The sequence below is a fragment of the Myotis daubentonii genome, chromosome 1 (genome assembly GCF_963259705.1).
Source record: "Myotis daubentonii chromosome 1, mMyoDau2.1, whole genome shotgun sequence".
NCBI classification, from domain to species: Eukaryota; Metazoa; Chordata; class Mammalia; order Chiroptera; family Vespertilionidae; genus Myotis; species Myotis daubentonii.
This window is the reverse complement of record NC_081840.1, coordinates 166529454-166550803: the sequence shown is the minus strand read 5'-3', so window position 1 is coordinate 166550803 and position 21350 is coordinate 166529454. Positions and strand designations below refer to the sequence as shown.

The window sequence follows — 21350 nt, the reverse complement described above, 5'->3', positions numbered from 1 at the left end:
CTGGTCAGGACTGAGCGAGGCAGGCTGGACACGCCCTAGAGCCCTCCCGTGGTCCCTCCCTGGCTGGCCAATGTCCCATATCCCTCCCCGGCCCCGATCATGCACCGGTGGGGTCCCTTGGTCTGGCCTGCACCCTCTCACAATCTGGGACCCCCTGGGGGATGTCAGAGAGCCAGTTTCAGCCCCACAACAGAGCAACTGGTCGCTATGATGCACACTGACCACCAGGGGGCAAACGCTCTACTCAGAAGCTGCCCCCTGGTGGTCAGTGCACTTCCACAGGGGAACGCTGCTCAGCCAGAAGCCAGGCTCAAAGCTGGCAAGCGCAGAGGTGGTGGCTGGAGCCTCTCCTGCCTCCACAAGAGTCGGATATCCCCTGAGGGCTCCTGTACTGTGAGAGGACACAGGCCAGGTTGAGGGACTGGGCCCCCCCCCCCCGCCCAAGTGCACAAATTTTGTATACTGGGCCTCTAGTTATTGCATATGGCTATATCATTTTACATCCCACCAAGAGTGTACAAGCAACCCATTTTCTCCACACCCTTGCCAGCACTAGTTATCTTGCCTTTTAATAAAAGCCATTCTAAATGTATCAGATGATATCTCATTATATATTTTTATATATCTGTTTGCCATTTGTAATGTTTTCTTTGGAAAAAATGTCTAGTCAGTTATTTTGCCCATTTTTAAATTAGGTTTGGTTTTTGCTGTTGAATTGGAGCAGTTTCTTATATATTTTGGTTATAACCCTTTATCAGATATATGACTTATAAATATCTCTTTCCTTCTGTAGGTTGCCTTTCCTTTTTATTGATTGCTTCCTTTGTTGTATAGAAGCTTTTTAGCTTGATGATAAAATTTCATTGCCTCTTTCTTAATGAAACTCTTTTAGTTGACTTCTATCAGCATCCATATCTAGCTGTGATTTAAGTTGTAACAGATTAATGTGTCTTTTCCAAACAGGACTTTGTTTCAAGAGTGTCTGATATTGTAAGAGAATCTGAGATGATTCCCTTTATTTCAAAGATAATTTTGGTAAAATTCACCTTATTTTCAGTCGTATTTACTTTTCTAACAATATTTGTAGGCTGAACACTGGGCCACAGAAATTGGGAATCACTACAAAATGAGAGAGATTGAATTTACCTCAAACACTGTGGAGGACTATCCTTAAAAAGTCTTTTCCAATTTTTCCAATGTCAAGGCTTTTAAAATCTGAAAATCTCAGCTTGAACTGATATACCAAAGTTCACATCTTGGCCCCCTACAATTTTAGAGAATGAAATTCAAGAGGCTGTGATTTTTATTTGATGTGACCTTTGAGCTTTGGATTTTCAAAAGTCTTTGAAATAAAAACATAAGTTTAGTAAAATCTTTCATTTTAATATGGCATCTATATCCATTATTTAAGAATAGTACTGGATTCACATATTTCCTTTTAAAGCATCTAGAACACATAAGGTATCAGGATACATTAGTTCCTTTCCTTTCTAAAAAAATAAAACACAAATCGTCACAAGAACTCAGGAAGAAAACAATAAGCATTCTCTCTGCCTTCATCACTGCCATATATATATTACTGATTTCAGAGAGTAAGGGAGAAAGAAAGATAGACACATCAATGATGAGAGACCATCATTGATCAGCTGCCTCCTGCATGCTACAACCCAGGCATGTGCCCTGACTGGGAATAGAGCTGTGACCTTCCGGTTCATAGTTCAATGCTCGACCACTAAGTCATACCAGCTGGTCCTTGCATCACTGCTTTTGATAAAAGAATGACCTTACATTAGTCCCCAGCCAAGCAAATAAGCACCTAAAAATGAACAAATAAACATTCTATAAATGAATTATTACCTCTGACAAACTGTCGGGAAATTGTGCCTGAGAAATGTGTATTATCTGATCCCAGCTTGTTGATAAGTCCCTACCTTTTAATTCCAAATTGAAAGAATCAGAAAGAAAGCAAATATTACATGGCTCTCTAACCACTTGTGAAACCTTCTGGACTGAATGTGACAGGAGGTTGGAAACCCTGAACAGAATATGATTTATTTTTCACTTAAGCAGATCTCACTTGGAAGGAGTGCGATGATGTTCAATACACCCTCAGTCGAGGAGCTCTCAAAGGGATTTACCAGATCATAATTAACAGATCCGTAATATGGTTTTTCAGTATTCTAGTTCTCTGAAGTCTCTTTATTTTGAACCTTTGGTCAAGATATGTCAGTGGACTTTGCTTTTCTCCTCTCAGGCACTGTTTTAGACACGTTTTAGCTTTTTGTCAGTAACAGCATTAGATTTTGGATGAACCGCTGTCATCTTTTGTTCCTCGCAATGTCATGGTCAAAATTGGATAAAGTGTATGGGCAAAACGCATGCCTCAGCAGGGTCGGGAAAATTGCGGGAAACTGCATTGTGGTTTTTCTCATGTCCTAACGGTAGAATTATGTGATTTCTCTGAAAACCTTTAAAATTAGCCTTCATTAAATGGTATTGAGCGCATAATGGGGATTATAAATAAACAGTCATGTCTTTAAGCAATCTAAAGGGATAGAAAAGACAGATGAAGAGCTAACTGTGGCCTATTGTTTCATGTAGCCGTGGTTCAAAGAAAGAGCCGCTGCTACTTGGCAGCTGTTGACTAGAGTGAGCTGAAACCATCCTGCCCGAAAAACAAAGAAACCGGCGGCACAACAGTGTGAGTCAGCGCTACAGTCTTCTCCACGGGAAGGGCTTGAAACTTGGATTTTAAAGATAGAATTCATAAAATAATATTTATAAAAAGCCTTTTTATTCTGCTCCTGATTCCCAACTATCCAAGTGCCAAATACTCTAGCATTCTTCAACTTCACGAGTTGCACTTTAACCTTGGCTGTGCGGCATGTGAATGTGGCTAGTTTAGTGTTATGACATAATTAATGGGTATTGTCAGAGACTCTCATTTCTGATCACGGGGGGTTGGCAACCTTTAGTGGCTTCCATTCCAGGCTTTGAGAAATAGGCCAGATGGTATGTCCTACCCACACACTGTAACGTGGAAGCCATCCTTTCGTAGGACACTTTCAAAGCCTTTTTGGCCAACCTCATGACTCCTACAGAAGTTCAATTAGTTCCAGTTTTAGTTAATTTGCTATAGGGACACAGATTGTTTCTGGACCCCTCTAAAACGTCACTGCGGTAAAAATGATTACTATAAATAGTTGAATTTTTTTTCCTCATAGTGAGACTTAGTGTGGAGGCAACCCAAGATATTGGAAAACAGTGTTGTCACTAAACATAAATTCCATCCCAGCCCTGCCACCAACAGGCTCTAAAGCCCAGGGATGTAGGGTTCAGTGGCTGCATCTTTGTAATGAATGAGGCATTGGGCTGAATGACTGGATCCTGTCTCACTGGACAAGTCCATGTTCTGTGGGGCTTTCTGAATGTCATCAATCACAAACTTTATGCTACTTCAAGTAGACCCCTGCTTGGCTTCCTCAAATTGAAGTGTGTGGTTTTGAAGATTTGTGAGAGTCCTTGAATTTCTATGACAAGAAGCAATTTTAATTTTGCTGAGGAACAAATTTTATTTGCACACACTGCAAGGCTATATGTAGGAAGGAGTGAGATTTATTATAACAAAATCTAGCCCTCCACCTATCATTTGTATCTCAGTGAAGTCTCATGTTATCTTCTTGTTATCATTCTCAATAAGAATCTAAAGGGATAATTTAATTGGTTTTTTTTTAGTATACCTTGTTTCATTTTATGAAGAAAAATTATAATGTGATATATGTTATTAATTTGAAAAACTAATCTTTTTTGTAAAACTTGAGTTATACATCAAAATAACTAAGTATAGCTCTATAATGAAAACTAGAAGCAGGAGAACTTATGACAAAGTCCCATATGCCTTTATACTTTCGATTCAAATCACCATTTCCTAACTTATCTATCTAAAGTACCACAGATTCCCAAAGCTTTGACAGTTTATGTAATTCAATATATTTATATGTCATCTAAAATTTATTCATGTTTATTCTCTAAGTTAATAAAATTATCTACACTAATAAAAGAGAAACATGCAAATTGGTGTCACTCCCACCAGCCAATCAGGATGAGTATGCAAATTAACCCAACAAAGATGGCCGTTAATTTGCATATGCAGGCACGGATGACTGAAGACAGCATAGAAGGAAGCCAAGCGCTGCAGAAGGGAGCGAAGCAGCGGAGAAGGGAGGAACCGAGGCAGCAGAGATGGGAGCGGAGCCGAGGCAGTGGACACGGGAGTGGAGCTGAGGCAGCGGACATGGGTGCGGAGCCGAGGCCGCGGACACGGAGTGGAGCCGAGGCAGCGGACATGGGTGTGGAGCCGAGGCAGTGGAGATGGGAGGGAGTGAGGCAGCAGAGAAGGGAGTGAAGCCCGCTTCGCTCTGGCCGCACGAAGCCCTATTCTTGCAGGAATCTTCCTGCAACGGGCCTCTAGTATATTATAAAGCTGCTTAATAAGTAACAAATCATAGCACAAATTATTCTAATAATTTCAAAATCATTTATTGATTTTTGGAAATGCTTGATATAATATCTTATTGAGAAATACTATCACTAAGTAATGCCTCTGACTAATCCATGATTTGACATAGAGGACTGCATCCAACTTTTAAACAATTTTTCCCATTTAATTGATAGTCATGAGGTGTAATAATAAGTAAAAGATTTCTCATCATATCAACACTGTTCATGGTGCTGATTCCTCCCTCAACTTCCATTAAATTAATAGCAAATCCATTTAAATATTTTCTAGCCCATTTCTGAGATCCTTGTAGATTAAATTTTCTATTATCAATTGAAACATGACAACAATGAATCTGAATATCATCTTAATAGGATTAAACTAATCCTTCAGGTCAGGTGAGAAGTGGCATAAAGTGGTGATGGAACATGAGCCTACTGCCAGGCTACCCTAGTTAATATCCTGGCCCTGCCTGCCATTTAAGTTTTAAATTGCTTTCAATGCCTCGGTTTCCTTGCCTATTGAATGAGGAACACTCAAGTGTGCTGGAATTGTGTCCGGCCCTTGATTTATTGTTATGATTGATGTTATTAACACCTATGACTAGCTGTCATGCAATGACTTAGAGGTAATGTTTACCTGAGAAGATTGAAAACAAGGATTTGCACTCCTGGCATCTCCAGCCCCGTATTACTCCACAGGCCTCTTTCATCGTCTGCTTCTGTTTCCTTTGCAAAAATCCCCACTCTGCCAGAAGAGTCAGCAGTCTTTGCCTGAGGCTGTCCACACTACCCAGTATCTATCAGCTCTTTCATGTTTGTCTGCTTTCTCAGAGTCCTAATGAGGCCAGAGTCTACCTAAGCACTATCTGATGGTGACTGAGACAGAAACAGTAGTATGTGGCTACAACCTCATGGGGGCATATGGGCACCTTTCCTCCACATAGTTGCCACCCTTCTGGTATTTGGACCTGCTCTGGATAGAGGAAAATAGGAGTAAATGGGCCAGTTCAAGAGCTGCAGTCAATTCAGTGAGTCATCTGGAGGTCCAGAAGATTGGCTGGGGCCAGTATGGCTCTCGTATCTACTATGAGGTCCCTGTAACATGGGACATAGGATGGATTCAATAGATATTTACTAAAGAAGGGACTGGATGGGAAAAGGGAGACCCCTTGGGCAATATTAGGTAGGGAGCCCATTTTGTTGCCAAAAGGCTGATGTGATAGTGATGGCACTAACCAATCCTAACAGCTGCCCACCTTAGAGGAAAAGCAGAATCTTGAAGGCCCTCATTAGACACTGACCCTTTAGTCGCTGGGAAGGTCTGCAGTGGTCCCAGAAAAAAAGCTGGGCATTTGAAAGGTCCTGGGTTTGGGAGGAGTTTGCAACAGAGGCTATTTGTCAACAGATACAAACATATTTCGACAATAGGTAAAGCCATCCCAATGTGTGTTGGCTAAATATTATTTCTATCTAAACTAACAATAGGATTTCCACTATTCTCCCATCCCTCAGGCATGGATAGGATGTGCAATATGGGAACCTCAAATAATCCTTATGCTTATATCTATCTGTCCTTAAGTATAGCTTGGCACATAGAACGTACTCGATAGATATTTACTGAATGAGTGATAGGATGAATGAATGCGCCTATAGAAAGACATAGTGTCTTATTTTACTTGCCTGAAAAGTTTGATCATAATACTTGAATAGATCTTATGCTTGAGGTGTGTTGAACACACTCTTACCAACAGTGAAATAGAGGACTCATGAAATGATCATAGGCTTTGAAGTTAGATATGTTATAATTCAAATCCCAGTTTTGTCCCTACCATCTTTAGTGATCATAGACAAATCATTTCTGCTCTACAATACAATAATTTTAACATTACTAAAGATAATGTCTACTTTATAAGACTGTTAGGACATTAAGGGAATGTATATAAAGTATATATATCTAGTACCTAGAAAAAATAAATAAGTAATGCCCATTCTTATTGTTGTATATTAGTGTGGTTATGAACATACTGTATGCATTAGGCCAGTGGTTCTCAACCTTCCTAATGCCGCGACCCTTTAATACAGTTCCTCATGTTGTGGTGACCCCCAATTTCATTGTTACCAATTGAACATAATTAAAGCATAGTGATTAATCACAAAAACAATATGTAATTATATATGTGTTTTCCGATGGTCTTTGGCGACCCCTATGAAAGGGTCGTTTGACCCCCCAAAGGGGTCGCGACCCACAGGTTGAGAACCACTGTATTAGCTGTCGGCCTTCTCTAGTCTAGGAAGGGATTTCATATTATTCAGGTCAATCTCCCATGACTTCAATTAGCTATATTATGGTTTCTTTTACATCCTACATGTGCAAGTATAGATTTGCTGCATACTTAGAAACCAAATCTGTTTATGTAATAATTCAGAACCCATAACATGACTTCTTTTTCATTAAAATCTAGATATAATAAAATAATTCTCCATTATTTGTCATAAAATCCTTTGAACCCAGTAAAAATATGTTTTCTGGTGTATACCCTGCTTATCTGCCAAGCATCCATGACCATTCTTATCACTACAGAGTATTAACACTTATTATCTTAATTGTGTATAGCACTTCTCTAGAAATGAAATAATACTTTCTGTGGACCTGTGAACCAAGAGTCAAAGTCAACGCTCAGGTAAAGGTTATTTTGTTTCTATAATCATATAAATGCACTTATTTTAAAAAAACAACAGGTATTCTAACATTCTTCTTTGTAAAGCATTTCTCTATTTCTAGATATTGGTTTGGCTTTCATTTCAAATAGTCCTATCATGCTATTTTCAGAAATAAATAATAGTTTAAAAGATTTTTTATTTTTGATTTGATTTAATTTGACTGAGGGCACTGGTGGTACGTATAAGAGACATATTATCAAAGTTGGAAGATTATTCCATAGCCAGTAGGAGCTGGAAGTAGCAGAAGTCATGGCACTTTATCTGCAGATGGATGGGCCACCAATGAGAGTGAAGCAGCTTAATGCAGATGTTTCAATACATAGTTTGGCGTGTTTTGAGATAGTAACTTAACCAAGATAACCATTTGAAATTAAAAATAGTTTGAACAGTTTAGTTCAGTTGTATCTCAGTGTCATTTGCTCCTTCTAGAGAATCAAGGGGAGAAAAACACGCATGGTATGTGTATGTAAAAGATTGTGAGAAAAGCACAAGATACTTCCATCATTTTGCCTTAAGAATGAAAGTAAAGTTACTGAGCCCTTAAAACGATTCAATTTTTTTTTTATTCAAATCAGAGAGGAAGGGAGAGGAAGAGAGAGAGAGAGAAACATCAATTATGAGAGAGAATCATTGATCAACTGTTTCCTGCACACCCCCTACTAGGGATTAAGCCCATAACCTGGGCATGTGCACTTGCTGGAATGGAACCCAGGACCCTTCAGTCCGCAGGCTAACACTCTATCCACTGAGCCAAACCAGCTAGGGCAAAACCATTCAATTTTTAAATCTTGCATATTGCAATAACTTTCTTATATAGTTATGATTCCTCTTAGACAACATAATTTCCCAATAAAAAGCAGAAATTATTGTTTATATCTCCCTATTTATAAAACAAACTATTTCTAAATCTAAAAATATGAAGAAAATTCATCAATGAAAGGGAACGCATTAATATAAATGCTCAGCCTTAGAGAACACTGTTATAAAGATCAATCAGTATAAAATAGCTCCAAACTGAATATCATGAAGAACATTTTTATAAATTATGTTGCTATATCTTTATATATTTGTACTTGTCATTAGGCTACCTGGGACATTTTAAATTAAAATCAAGGTAGAAGTTGAATTAAATATAAAATCCTAAATGATGTAGACAAATACTTGAAAACAAAAAATTAAAAATCAGAATGATAATATACTTTGGTCAGATAAACTTATATTTTAGACTTTGTTGTAAGTTCTTCATTTTTTAACTAGCAAAAAATTAAGAAACCAAATCCTCTCTTTTATTATTTTATAGGTAATGCTTGAAAGCAAAAAAGATGGGTAATAGATGAGATATAATTAGAGGAAAATTGATGGTGGCTGCATGAACTAAGAAAGAGTAAGCTGAATTTGAAAAGTAAATAAAGAAGAAAAGAAAAACAGGTTCGCATTATTTAAAATAATTTTCACATTTTTAAAAAATATTGGCCATTTGTAATGTGAAATATATTTGAAGTTTCTTCACTGATGCTTAGTAAATTCTTGGGAAACTACTTTAGCCATATGAAAGGACTCATATTATGAATACAGTTATGCTAAAAATACCATGAGTGAAAAATTTGATGATTATTAATATGAAATATATTGCCTAACATAATAAACACAAATAATCTTGAGTAGATAAATGGATACTCTGGTAGTAATATTACTAGCACAGGTTTGCACAAGCTCAAATGAGTATCTAAAGGCTTTGAGATGTTCTTTGTGATAAAAGTCTTATGGGATTTATGACAAATATTTTAATTTGCATACAGTGATAAACAAACCCCACCCATGGCACTCACTGTTGGGTCCAAGCCCCTCTCCAGGGACTGGACCTTCTTGGACATCAGGTCATAGACAGAGAAGCCATGAGAAGTTGTAGGTGTATAAGAATGAGTCTTCATTGTGGAAGCCAGTGGCCAAATAGCCATTAGACAAAACAGTCCTTCACAGCCAAGTCCTGTACAGGTGGCTGCACACCAGCTGATAAACTAAATATCTTTCCCATCAAGCAGCATCAGTCTCTATACCCACAGTTATTATCTGAGCAGCCGCACGCTGCCCTGAGACTCACCGCCTCACATAATAGCAGCACCTGAGCGCTCGCCCCAGCTGCTTCTCCAACCTCTCCAGCCTTTCCTGCACACATAAGAGCTACACCCTCTGAGCCAGCCTTGGCTTCCCCAGCATGCTCTAGCTCAGCGGTTCTCAACCTGTGGGTCGCGACCCCTTTGGGGGTCAAACGACCCTTTCACAGGGGTCGCCTAAGACCATCGGAAAACACGTATATAATTACATATTGTTTTTGTGATTAATCACTATGCTTTAATTATGTTCAACTTGTAACAATGAAATTGGGGGTCACCACAACATGAGGAACTGTTTTAAAGGGTCACGGCATTAGGAAGGTTGAGAACCACTGCCTAGCTAGTCATACCATGTATTATACCACTTAGACAAAATAGGCCTCTAGCCAACAATGACATCAGTCATTTGGGTTACAGAAGGGCACGCGTGCGCAGTATACCGTGAGATTGCTGTGACCTTGCACCTGCTTATGGTATCTTAGCTCTGAACATTCTGATTAGAATTTTCATGTTCAGAGTGGCCTTGGCCATTCTGGCATACTGACAACAGGGCCTTGACTATCCGGGCTCTCTGGCATGGTTCCACAAATATCCTCTACCATGTCCTACAAATGCATTGATTTATCAGTCTTTTTCTGATAGAATTATAATATTTTTTTAAAATAAAGAGTTTTCTTACCATTCTATTTCATAACTATTCTTTAATTTGTGAGAAAAATTAAAATATGATGAAACTATAAACAAAAATCAAACATGTCTTTTTCTGTATAGAGTACATCTTTGGCATCAACCTTCTTTGTTTCTGATCACTGAATGCTCTACTCAAGATTTTAAGAGGATAAATACAGGAAGTTGATAGTATATATTCCTAAATAAGAAAAGGCTAGTTTCACACTTACTCATAAGCTATTTATATTGGAATGTATGATATTTTATAAAATAAAACATATGCTTTTAAATCTTTTAAATTTACATTTTTAATCCAACATGTATATAATAATTTCCCTACCTCATTTGCAGCTCTGTACATTGGGGAGGTAATTATAAATAAAATTAAATCTATGCCTTAGAGAGTAGTAGAAGACCTATGGATAGATAATGTATACATTTGTAAAATAATAAAATATAACAGTAGAAATTATTATATCATTAAAACTAAATGAATGATATAGACAAGAAATGAAGTTTCATAAGAGCATGAGCACGTTAAAAGCCAAGAAAATAATCAAGGGTGAGGTCATCCATACTAAGTAGATTATTCAACAACTCATCTTACTAATATTACTAAGGTTATCCTAAATCAAAACTCAAGATTGACTAAGTGATCAGCACTTTCTATGATTGGTGCTAAGAGAGGACTTTTTGTCTAAACTTAATACAATGCCTTATACACATTTAGTAGAAGACCAAATTTTTTTACACTAAGAATTAAATGTAAATATGTAAACTGGTGGCCTTATTAATATGGTAACTTAAATTCACAATGTGGTATCCTATATAATAAAAGGCTAATATGCAAATTGACCAAATGGCAGAACCACCAGTCGCTATGATGCACACTGACCACCAGGGGGCAGACGCTCAACACAGGAGCTGCCCCCAGGTGGTCAGTGTGCCAGAAGCCGGGCTCACGGCTGGCGAGCACAGTGACGGTGGCAGGGCCCTCTCCTGCCTTCCTGCCTCCACAGCAGCGCTAAGGATGTCGACTGCTGGCTTAAGCCCACAACCTGTGGGGAGTGGGCCTATGCCATCAGTCAGACGTCCCCAAGGGCTCTCAGACTGCGAGAGAGCAGAGGCCAGGCTGAGGGACTTCTCCCATCCATTGCACAAGTTTCATGCACTGGGCCTCTAATAAATATATATATTACCAGATTCACTCCTAAAAGCAGGTTTTGAGTCAGGGGACCACACAGAAGCACAGAATGGAAAAGAAGGAAAAGTTTGTTTGAAGAAAAAATGTTACTTAACATAGCCAAATGCAAGTTTTGATTTCAAGCAATATAATATCTGAATAGTATTGGGAAAAAGAGCTACTGACATAAAAAAAAAAAAACTTTTAATCTACACCTTTCTCATCTGCTATCAAAAGTGAAAAGAAAAAACAGTAAGAGGTTTTTTTAGTTTTTGTCTTTTGTATTTTGTGGGGTTTTTTACGTTTTAGAGTGAGGTTAGAAAAAAATAATGTGGCTCTAAAGCCAGAAATGATAAAGAAAACAATTGGATACATTTTAGCTAATAAAAATGGAAAATTTTTCTCTGAGAAAACTATAAAAATACACAAACTAAAAACTATCTCTAAGCTATGTAACTGATAAATGCTTATGTTATTGATCATTTAAATCTTGTGGCAATTAAGGAGTAGAACAAGTCTTTTCTGAGAATGGTGTTCACTGTCCCCATGCTGATCCTAAGAAAAGAATTCACATGTGAATAATTTATGTGGAAGGTGCTGGAAGCAATGGCAGGAGAGGGGATGAGACAAGGAAGTGAAGAGGAGCATTATCATACTACCACTGTGGGTGACAATAGTTAATCCTACAGGAAACCCAGGGAAATGGCATATAACAGTTCTCCGAGTTATAAACCCAAGGGTGAGTGAGGCAGGTGGGTTATTTACCACCAATTCCTGCCAGCCACTCGCGCAAAGCTGTCCTGAGAGTGTTAACTCTAATACCTGCTGTCTGCTATGTTGAAGGTCAGCATGGCCTGTGTGGCTTTGGAGAACACTCTCAAAGAAACAGATGCAGAAGCTGGAAGATGGCTGGCACTCATTGGAATAGTCTCCAGAGAAATGGAAGAGTTTCTATAGCCTCTGCTACAAGGAAAAAAATAATAGGAATTCTAATGGTAAAATGAACTGATAATTTACATTACAAATACACGAATGTGTGGTAGTTATATTTTGGAAGAAATGTGGTCAAACAGGCTTCTTCTCCAGAGATGTGCAAAATGATGAAATTCTACACAAAGGACATATCATACATGATTCTTTCCTTTCCAAGATAGATAATTCCATGATGCTAGATTGTTCTAATGTTCAGATTTTATCACATTTCATAGACATCTTTTTCAACAATTAGAATGCTGATATTTTGCAATGATGACCAACAGAAGATATTTACTATAACATGCTTTGATTGTTGTGTCAATACTAAATATGAAATATGCCTGCCATATTTAAATTTGGTATTTTGTTTTCAAGGAAAAACATATAATAAATTTCACCCATTGTCTTCAAATATATGAATAATTAATAACGTTACAAAACTAGTGCCAGTAATTAGGTTGAACTCAAAACTACTGAGAAAAACAATATCAGACAGAATCATCCATGCTTGTGACAGTATGCAGGAAATACTGTGTTATATGTCTGTAAGAAACAGCATGGCCAGGTAAACTGCAGGGAAATAGAGCACAGGTGGAAAGGTAAGTCCCTGGAAATAGACCCCGAACCACCGCTCATGGTGGGGTGAGCTGTAGGGTAACTGTACCAGCTGTTACCATGAAAGGAAGTCTAACCTTTTATGGACTATGAAATAGAAAAGGGTAACTCAGGACCAGTTGTATTACCTGAAAACAGAGAGATGTCAAAGAGGCTGGCTACCAAGTTTGACTAAGAATATGGGATATTTTGTACTGCAAGGAGCACTTGACCAGTAGGCTGTGTAGAAAATTGCTTTTTCTAAGAAATTAAATTTTCTTTAAAAAATCACCAGGTCAGATATTATTGAGTACACATACCTATGTATGAATATCTGTACTCGATTTAAACTCTAAAACAGCAGAGACTATTGTCGCCACTGGGAGTACTAAGGAAATACATGTTGGGGCAAAAGTAGGTCTATACATGAGTACATGAAACATAGTTTATTCTTGTATTATTCATTAATTATTGTATTATTTTCCATATGAACAACTGTAAACCTACTTTTGCCCCGCCCTGTATATACAAACATCCACAAATCCCATATAATAAAAGCCTAATATGCAGAGTGTCCAGTCAACCAATTGGCCGTTCAACCAATCAAAGCGTAATATGCTAATGATATGCTAAGGCTGCTCAACCGCTCGCTATGATGTGCACTGACCACCAGAGGGCAGACACTCCAACCGGTAGGTTAGCTTGCTGCTGGGGTCTGGCTGATCAGGACTGAGTGAGACGGGCTGGACATGCCCTGGAGCCCTCCTGTGGTACCTACCCAGCTGGCCAACCTCCTGCATCCCTCCCCGGCCCCGGGCCTGCACCGGTTGGGTCCCTTGGCCTGGCCTGGGCCCTCTCGCAATCTGTGACCCCTAAGGGGATGTCAGAGAGCCGGTTTTGGCCCGATCCCATAGGCCAGGCCGAGGGACCCACCTGGTGCATGAATTTGTGCACCGGGCCTCTAGTAAACATATAATACTGCAAGAGTAACACTTTAAAAACGTAAACCCTAGAGTTTCTGTCCTGATTTTCATCCTTGACCCATGTGCTCCTCCCCAACTCATTTGATTTGACATTCTGTGTTCCTTAAGGAATGAACCAGCAAAAAACAATGAATTAATAAATACTGAAAGAAATTATCTGTTTTTATTTCTGCAGTAAATATTGGAAGGTATAATCTACATAAAGAAAAGCTCTTGAAGTAAGTCCTCAATGGATTTTGAGAGTGTAAAGTGGTTCTGTGTTCAAAATATTTGAGACTCACAGCTAGGAACCAGGTTGTTTCCCTCTCTCTACATAAGTGGAACTGAAGAAGGCCTGTTAGAGAACTCCCTTCAAAAACTTTAAATTTATTTACTATTTATATGTGTATAACAAACAACAAAATAATTTCAGCACACATGTGACATTTTAATTGATATTTGGATTGAACATATTTAGGCTCAGGACTAACTGCTGCAAATCATTTAAAGACAGGTTTACAGCTTAATTCTAGGGTCTATTACTTCATTTACATAAGTAGACTGTTCAGAAAGAAAAGATCTCTATAGGAAGGGAGAGGGACCTACCACATAAAAGAAGGAAAGCTGTCTTTTATAGGATGATTCTCCCATGGCAGCGATTCCTTACACCCTCTCAGGCTTTATGTCAGCTCATGAAACTTGCACGAAAGCATGGAGTGAATGACCTTTTTATTTTTGAAGCAGTTATTTCAGAGGAAGCTTTATCTGCACAATAAGGAGAGAAAAAAGTAAAGTTCTTGGCATTCTACAAATACCTTATGGGTTTTAATGCCAGTTTAGTGATATAATAATGACTATTTTTGGCTTCTGAACAGTATTTCTAGATTATTAGACATGACTCCCTTTTGTTACATAATAAATAGTAAGTAGGGGACGGGGGAGAGTTGCAGAAGCTTAGCTGACCTAGTGAACACACATTTAAAAAACTTGGAAAAGTAAACTATTGCACAGGAGGGCATGTTCTGTCAACTTGAGAGAGAAACATCTATCATATCCCAACAATAATTCATCATAATTTGGTTCCTTTCAGCCTTTGACCAGCCATTTGGACACGATCCTCCGAAGGGAGCCAAACATTTGTAGATGAGGCTTCATATTGATGGATCTGTTAAATTAGGTTTTACCTTGTAGCTATTGAGCAGTTGAGCTGCTGAGATTCCCCACCACATGCTAACAAGAGCTTTTGTGTGCTTCATCACATTACAACCGCCCGAATTAGAACACTCCAAAATCCTAACAGAATTAAAGAGGGATGTGACACATGGGATTAGGGACCTTTTAAACTCCTCCCAGCATGGATGAAAAAGGGTGTCTTTTATTCATAATTCTTTTATGAAATACACCTACTCTATAGTGGCAACATTCCAGGATCTGGGGATATTTCTCTAACTGTTCAATCCTCAGATGGGACAAGTAAGATCTGATGAAAATATGTATTGAGCACGTACTCTTTTAGGCAGGGTGCCAAGTGTTTGACATGCATTTTTTCTTGTGATCCCCAAAATGTCTTATAAGGGTTAACATCATCATCTCAGTATTATAGGGTTAGAAAACTGAGGTTCAAAAAGGTTAAATAATTTCCCTAAATCACAAAGTGAGTAAAGGATGAAGCTAGGTTGTTAAGATTTTCAGTTACAATTGAAGATGCCATGGATTAGGCAATGTCTGTATTAATTCATTAACTGTATTTTGACTACTGAGATTTGTTTTGATTAGAGGTTCACATTCCTAGTAAGAACCATGAAGCAACTTAAAGTAAAACCATACACATTTGGATGAAAAGATTGTTCTATGAAACTGATATTCACAAAATATTTCTATGAAGGTGAAAATGACTTAGATGACAAATTATTGTTAAAATGGTGAAAGAAGTCCTAGGTAAAATCTTATAGCTAGCACAAATATAGAAATAACCCCACGGTTAATACAGATTTATTCTTCATAGTTGAAGAACACAATCCTATATAATAAAAGCCTAATATGCAAATCGTCCCTTCAAGGGGTCGTTCAACCTGGAATTTATTTTATATTTATTGATTTTTTTACAGAGAGGAAGGGAGAGGGATAGAGAGTTAGAAACAGCGATGAGAGAGAAACATCGATCAGCTGCCTCCTGCACACCCCCTATCGGGGATGTTCCCGCAACCAAGGTACATGCCCTTGAATGGAATCAAACCTGGGACCCTTCAGTTCACAGGCCGATGCTCTATCCACTGAGCCAAACTGGTCAGAGCTCGACTGGGAATTTGACTGGGAGACTGAGTCTGACCACTCACTATGATGTGTGCTGACCACCAGGAGGCAGCGCGGAACATGACAGGTGTCCGCGATGTGGCGCTGGCAGCAGGCGCTCAGGTGCCAAGCGCCCACAAGGAGCTTGCCCCCACCCACACGGGCTCTTCGGTGTGAGCTAGGCAGCAGCCACCGGGACCGCAGGGGCCAGTCAGGCATCCTGTGGGTTTGTGCAGGAGCTGGTCTGCAAGGTTGACTGGGAGAGACCGTGCTGCCTGCCAGCTTCTGTGTGGCACTGCTGGGCGGCCCAGGCCCGCAGCTTCCGCACTCACCGCACTCTGCGTGGGGTCTCAGGCGCCGTGACTCAGGCGGAAGGCGGTGCACAGGGGCCCGGGAGCCTAAGTGCTGCCTAGGGCCCAGAGGTCATCTTGGACCTGCCCTTCCATGCCAAATGCTCACGCTTTGATCCCTGGCCAGGCCTAGGGACCGTACTCATGCATGAATTTCATGCACCGAGCTCTAGTTTACAATAATAGAGGGAATTTAGTGGGGTGAATGCACAACAAAACAAGTACAAACATACACTTTAGACTAGATACACCTGTCTTTACTGCTAATGAACTGTGTAAATCTGGGAAATTACTTAACCTCTCCTCTTTGAATCAGTGTCCTCATCAATAAAATGAGAATCTCTGGAACTGCATGGCATGGCGAGTGTTAGAATTAGTGGTTGTATACTAAGGCCATTGTACCATAGTGGTTCTTCCACAATCCATATCCATCATATCATTCCCTAGAGTAAATTATATCAAATAATGTGTTTACTGTCTGGTGCTGAGAACATGCATGTAAGAGGGAAAAAAGCCAGGATTTTAATAGATTTGGGAACACTGAATTAGAAGACAGTGGTATCTGCTATCAAATGTTCTTTAAAATGGAGATGAAAGGGCTGAAGTCCAAGTTTTTTTGTGCTTCTTAGAATACTAATAACTAAAAGAAAAATGCTATCCACAATATGCACTTTTCATGAAAAGTTTTACTACTGGGAGGGAAAGACCATTTATAAGAAAGGAGAAAAAAGGAACTTTTCAATTCTAGGGTTACACTCTAGACTTTACTTTTTCCAACACTCTGATACTTTTTCTAGGCCTCACTGGCCAAGAAGGACTTTTGGAAGTAGGGGCCCCGAGTAATGGACTAAGAAATCTTGAATTCAAGGCTAGATAATGAGGTTCCAACCCTGTGTAGCTCTGCAATCCTAGATAAATGAATGGATTCTAAGATAATTCTTCTGTAAAATGAGTGCTTAGAGTATTTGCACTAATTTTCCAGTTTCTTCCAGCTATGAAACCCATTAATTACATACTGCTAATTTTAGTAACTGTCACCAAATAGATTTCAGTAGGAGATAAGTGAAAGATGGCTACTAAAGCATTTGAAGGCTATTCCAAAATATACTGCATAAACTAGAGCATTATTTGGCATACAGAAATTACACCCAACTTTGTTCATAACAATTTTAGGTATTTTTAAAATGAAATAAAAAATAAAATAAACTATACCAGATTAAAAATAAAGCCCAGCCAGCTTGGCTCAGTGGTTGAGCTTCAACCTATGAACCAGGAGGTCAAGGTTCAATTCCTGGTCAAGGTGCATACCCGGGTTGTAGCCTCAATCCCCATTGTGGGGTGTGCAGGAGGCAGCCTACCAATGATTCTCTCTCATCATTGATGTTTCTATCTCTCTTTCCCTTTCCCTTCTTCTCTGAAATCAACAAAAATACTTTAAAAATGAATTTAAAAAACTAAAATATAAGACAAAATTACATATTTTAGACCACCTCTGCAAGTATAAAATATGTTAAACCACTGGAATTTGAACTTATATTATAGCTTATGTATGAGCTTTGTCAGTTTATTAATTACATAAACTATGATAAATACTGCAAAGAAAAAAATAAGACTGCAATGTGAAAAATTAACAGATTATGGATTTAAGAAGGCTTTTTGTTGAAAGGATTTTATATTTAGGTTGAGAACTGTGAATGAGTCGTCACACAAAAAAAGTAGAGGGGATGTGAAAAGACTACATACACTGAATGATTCTAACTATTTGACATTCTGGAAAAATCAAAATTCTAGAGGCAGTAGAAAGATATGTTGTTGACAGGAGTTTGGAAGGAGGGTGGGATGGAGGGATAAACAAGGAAAGCACAGAGGATTTTAGGGCAGTGAAAATACTCTATATGGTATTACAATGGTGGGTATATGCAATTATAACTTTATCCAAACCCATAGAATGCACAACACTGAGAGTAAACACTAATTTAAATTGTGACTCTGGATGATAACGATGTATCAATGGAAGTTCATCAATTATAAAAATTTACCACTCTGGTGGGGATGCTGATAATAAGGAAGATTATGTATGTGTTGAGGCAAAAGATCTATGGAAAATACCTGAACTGTCTGAGCAATTTTGCTCTGAAACTAAAACTCCAAAAAATAGTCTATTAAAAAGTAGAGGAAAGAAGATTCAAGATGTGCAGGGATGGCCATAGTGTCACTTCTAACTCCCACTACACTCTCACCTAGGGAACTAAATTGATTACTTTGATCACTAGCCCATCATAACTACTTCTCTCCTCAGCATTCCATTAATACACAGTAATATAAATTTAAGTTAGAATCATTAAATTGTATTTGGCAAATACTATAATAATTTTATAAATTCCTAAATTTCCCAGGTGGCCATAGTGCTTCTTCCTATCCTTATTTTAGTGGATTTGATGAGACTTGCATTCTAAGGATGACCTTTCAGCTCTCTTTTTTTTTTTCCTTCCTTCCTTCCTTCCTTCCTTCCTTCCTTCCTTCCTTCCTTCCTTCCTTTCTTTTCTTTCTTCCTTTCCTTCTTTGTTTTTGTTGTTAACCCAGGGCCAGGGATCATGCCTGCAACTGAGGTACAGACCCTAGATTATAATTGAACCCGGGAACCTTCAGTCTGCAGGCTGAGGCTCTATCCATTGAACTAAACCCACCAGGGCTCAGCTCTTCTTTCTTTCTCTTATGTTTTCATTGATTCTCAGAGCACCAACTACCACCTCTGTGTCACACTTCTCTCTACCTCTCTGTAAAATGTTTTATACAGTAATGCATATATATATATGCAAAAGGAGGTTTACAATTGTGGCTACATGAAACACATAGTTTATTATTTATTATTTATTATTATATTATTTTCCATACGAACCACTGTAAATCTATTTTTGCCCCACTCTCTACATATAAAGGGTGTCCCAAAATTCACACAAGAAGTAATTTTGATAGAAAACACAGGTTTATAATTAAAAATTTTAAATTTTTTATTGAATCATAAAGTATACAGTATAGGATTATGTATGGAATAGCATATCGGGTAAATGACCTCCACGGCTTTGCTGGCACATACGCACTCTTTTGTTGAAATTTTCCATGATCATTTTGCATAAATGTGGCTAAATTTTGTTGATACAGCATTGATAAGAAAATATATATATACTAGAGGCCCAGTGCACAAAAATTTGTTCACTCAGAGGGGTCCCTAGCCCGGCCTGTGCCCTCTTACAGTCTGGGACCCCTCGGGGTAATGTCCATCTGCTGGCTTAGGCCTGCTCCCCGGGGGATCGGGCCTAAGCTGGCAGTCAGACATCCCTCTGGCAGCCCAGAAGCCCTAGGGGGATGTCCACTTGCCAGCGGGAGCAGGCCTAAGCTGCAGTCAGACATCCTTAGCACTGCTGAGGAGGCAGGAGAGGCTCCCACCACCACTGCTGTAGTGGCAGCCATCAGCCTGGCTTGTGGCTGAGCAGAGCTCCCACTGCGGGAGCGCACTGACCACCAGGGGGGAGCTCCTGCATTGAGTGTCTGCCCCCTGTTGGTCAGTGTGTGTCATAGTGACCAGTCATTCCCAGTTGTTCTGCTGTTAGGGTCAATTTGCATATTACCCTTTTATATTATAGGATAGAGGCCTGGTGCATGGGTGGGGGCTGGCTGGTTTGCCCTGAAGGGTGTCCTGGATCAGGGTGGGGGTCCTGCTGGGGTGTCTGGCCAGCCTGGGTGAGGGGCTGAGGGTCGTTTTCAGACTGGCCACAGCCCCTTCAGTGTGGAGGTCCCCACTGGAGTGCCTGGCCAGCCTGGGCGAGGGACTGAGGGCTGTTTTCAGGCTGGCTACACCCCCTTCAGGGTAGGGGTCCCCGCTGGGGTGCCTGGCCAGCCTGGGTGAGTGGCTGATGGCTGTTTTCAGGCTGGCTAAGGCCCCCAGCAGGGACCCTCACCCCATAAAGGTGTGGCCATCCTGGGTGAGGGGCTGATGGCTGTTTGCAGGCTAGCCACGGCCCCCATCCACCCAAGCTCCCAGTGGAGGCTGGCTGGAAGCTGGTATCTGGGATTTATTTATCTTCTATAATTGGAACTTTGTTGCCTTGAGCGGAGGCCACAGCTGTCCAGGGCAGGTGGAAAGCTTGGCTTTCTCCATTGCTGTGACAACCAAGCCTCCTGCTTGCTCCAGCTCCGTGGCTGCTGGCCGCCATCTTGGTTGGGTTAATTTGCATATATTCACTCTGATTGGCTGATGGGCATGGCTTGGGGCATAGCCAAGGTGTGGTCAATTTGCATGTTTCTCTTTTATTAGATTAGATGTTTTATAAATGAGAAACCTCAGGGTCAGAAACGTTAACCAACCAGACCATGAAGATAAAGATAGTATCAGAGCTGGGATTCCAACCTGGATCATTATATTCTGAAGGCCCGAATTGTGCCAGCTCCATTCCTTCACCACCATCACCACTACCACCTCCAACATCACCACAGCCAGCACCACTCCCACCACCACTGCCGTCACTGCCACCATCACCACAACTATCACCAGGACCACCACCTCCCCATGTTTTGCTTCACCCTGTGTTTCTGAAGAAGTCTGTCTCCAGAGTACAATTGGAGTAGTGGCAGTATGGTAAGGACAGGGAGTTAAAATTCAAAATACAGGCCCTAAAACTATTGAATCCAAATATTCCATAGTGGAAACTAAAGATATATATCTCAGTACACTCCCGGGCAATTCTTACACAAAACAAAATGAAAGGACCATTAAAACAATAATATGCAATAGTGATTCAATTTACATGGGAGTATTTCAATTATTGAAATACATTAATAAACATTTTTAAGGCTGCAAAATATTAATAGAAGTGTAAATGGAAAAATATTTTAAGTAAAAATGCAATCGTTTATCTTCTTTTATTCTGTGGTATTTGGAACAGTATGACCTAGTGTAATTTTCAAGCAAGTATATAATAAGACTTCACTG

At 39.5% G+C, this 21350-nt stretch overlaps 1 pseudogene; it reads right to left on the bottom strand.

Annotated features, from left to right (window-relative positions):
• Positions 1-20894, bottom strand: part of LOC132238295 (acetyl-CoA acetyltransferase, cytosolic-like) — a 50278-nt pseudogene extending 29384 nt beyond the window's left edge.
• Positions 20895-21350: the final 456 nt, after the last annotated feature.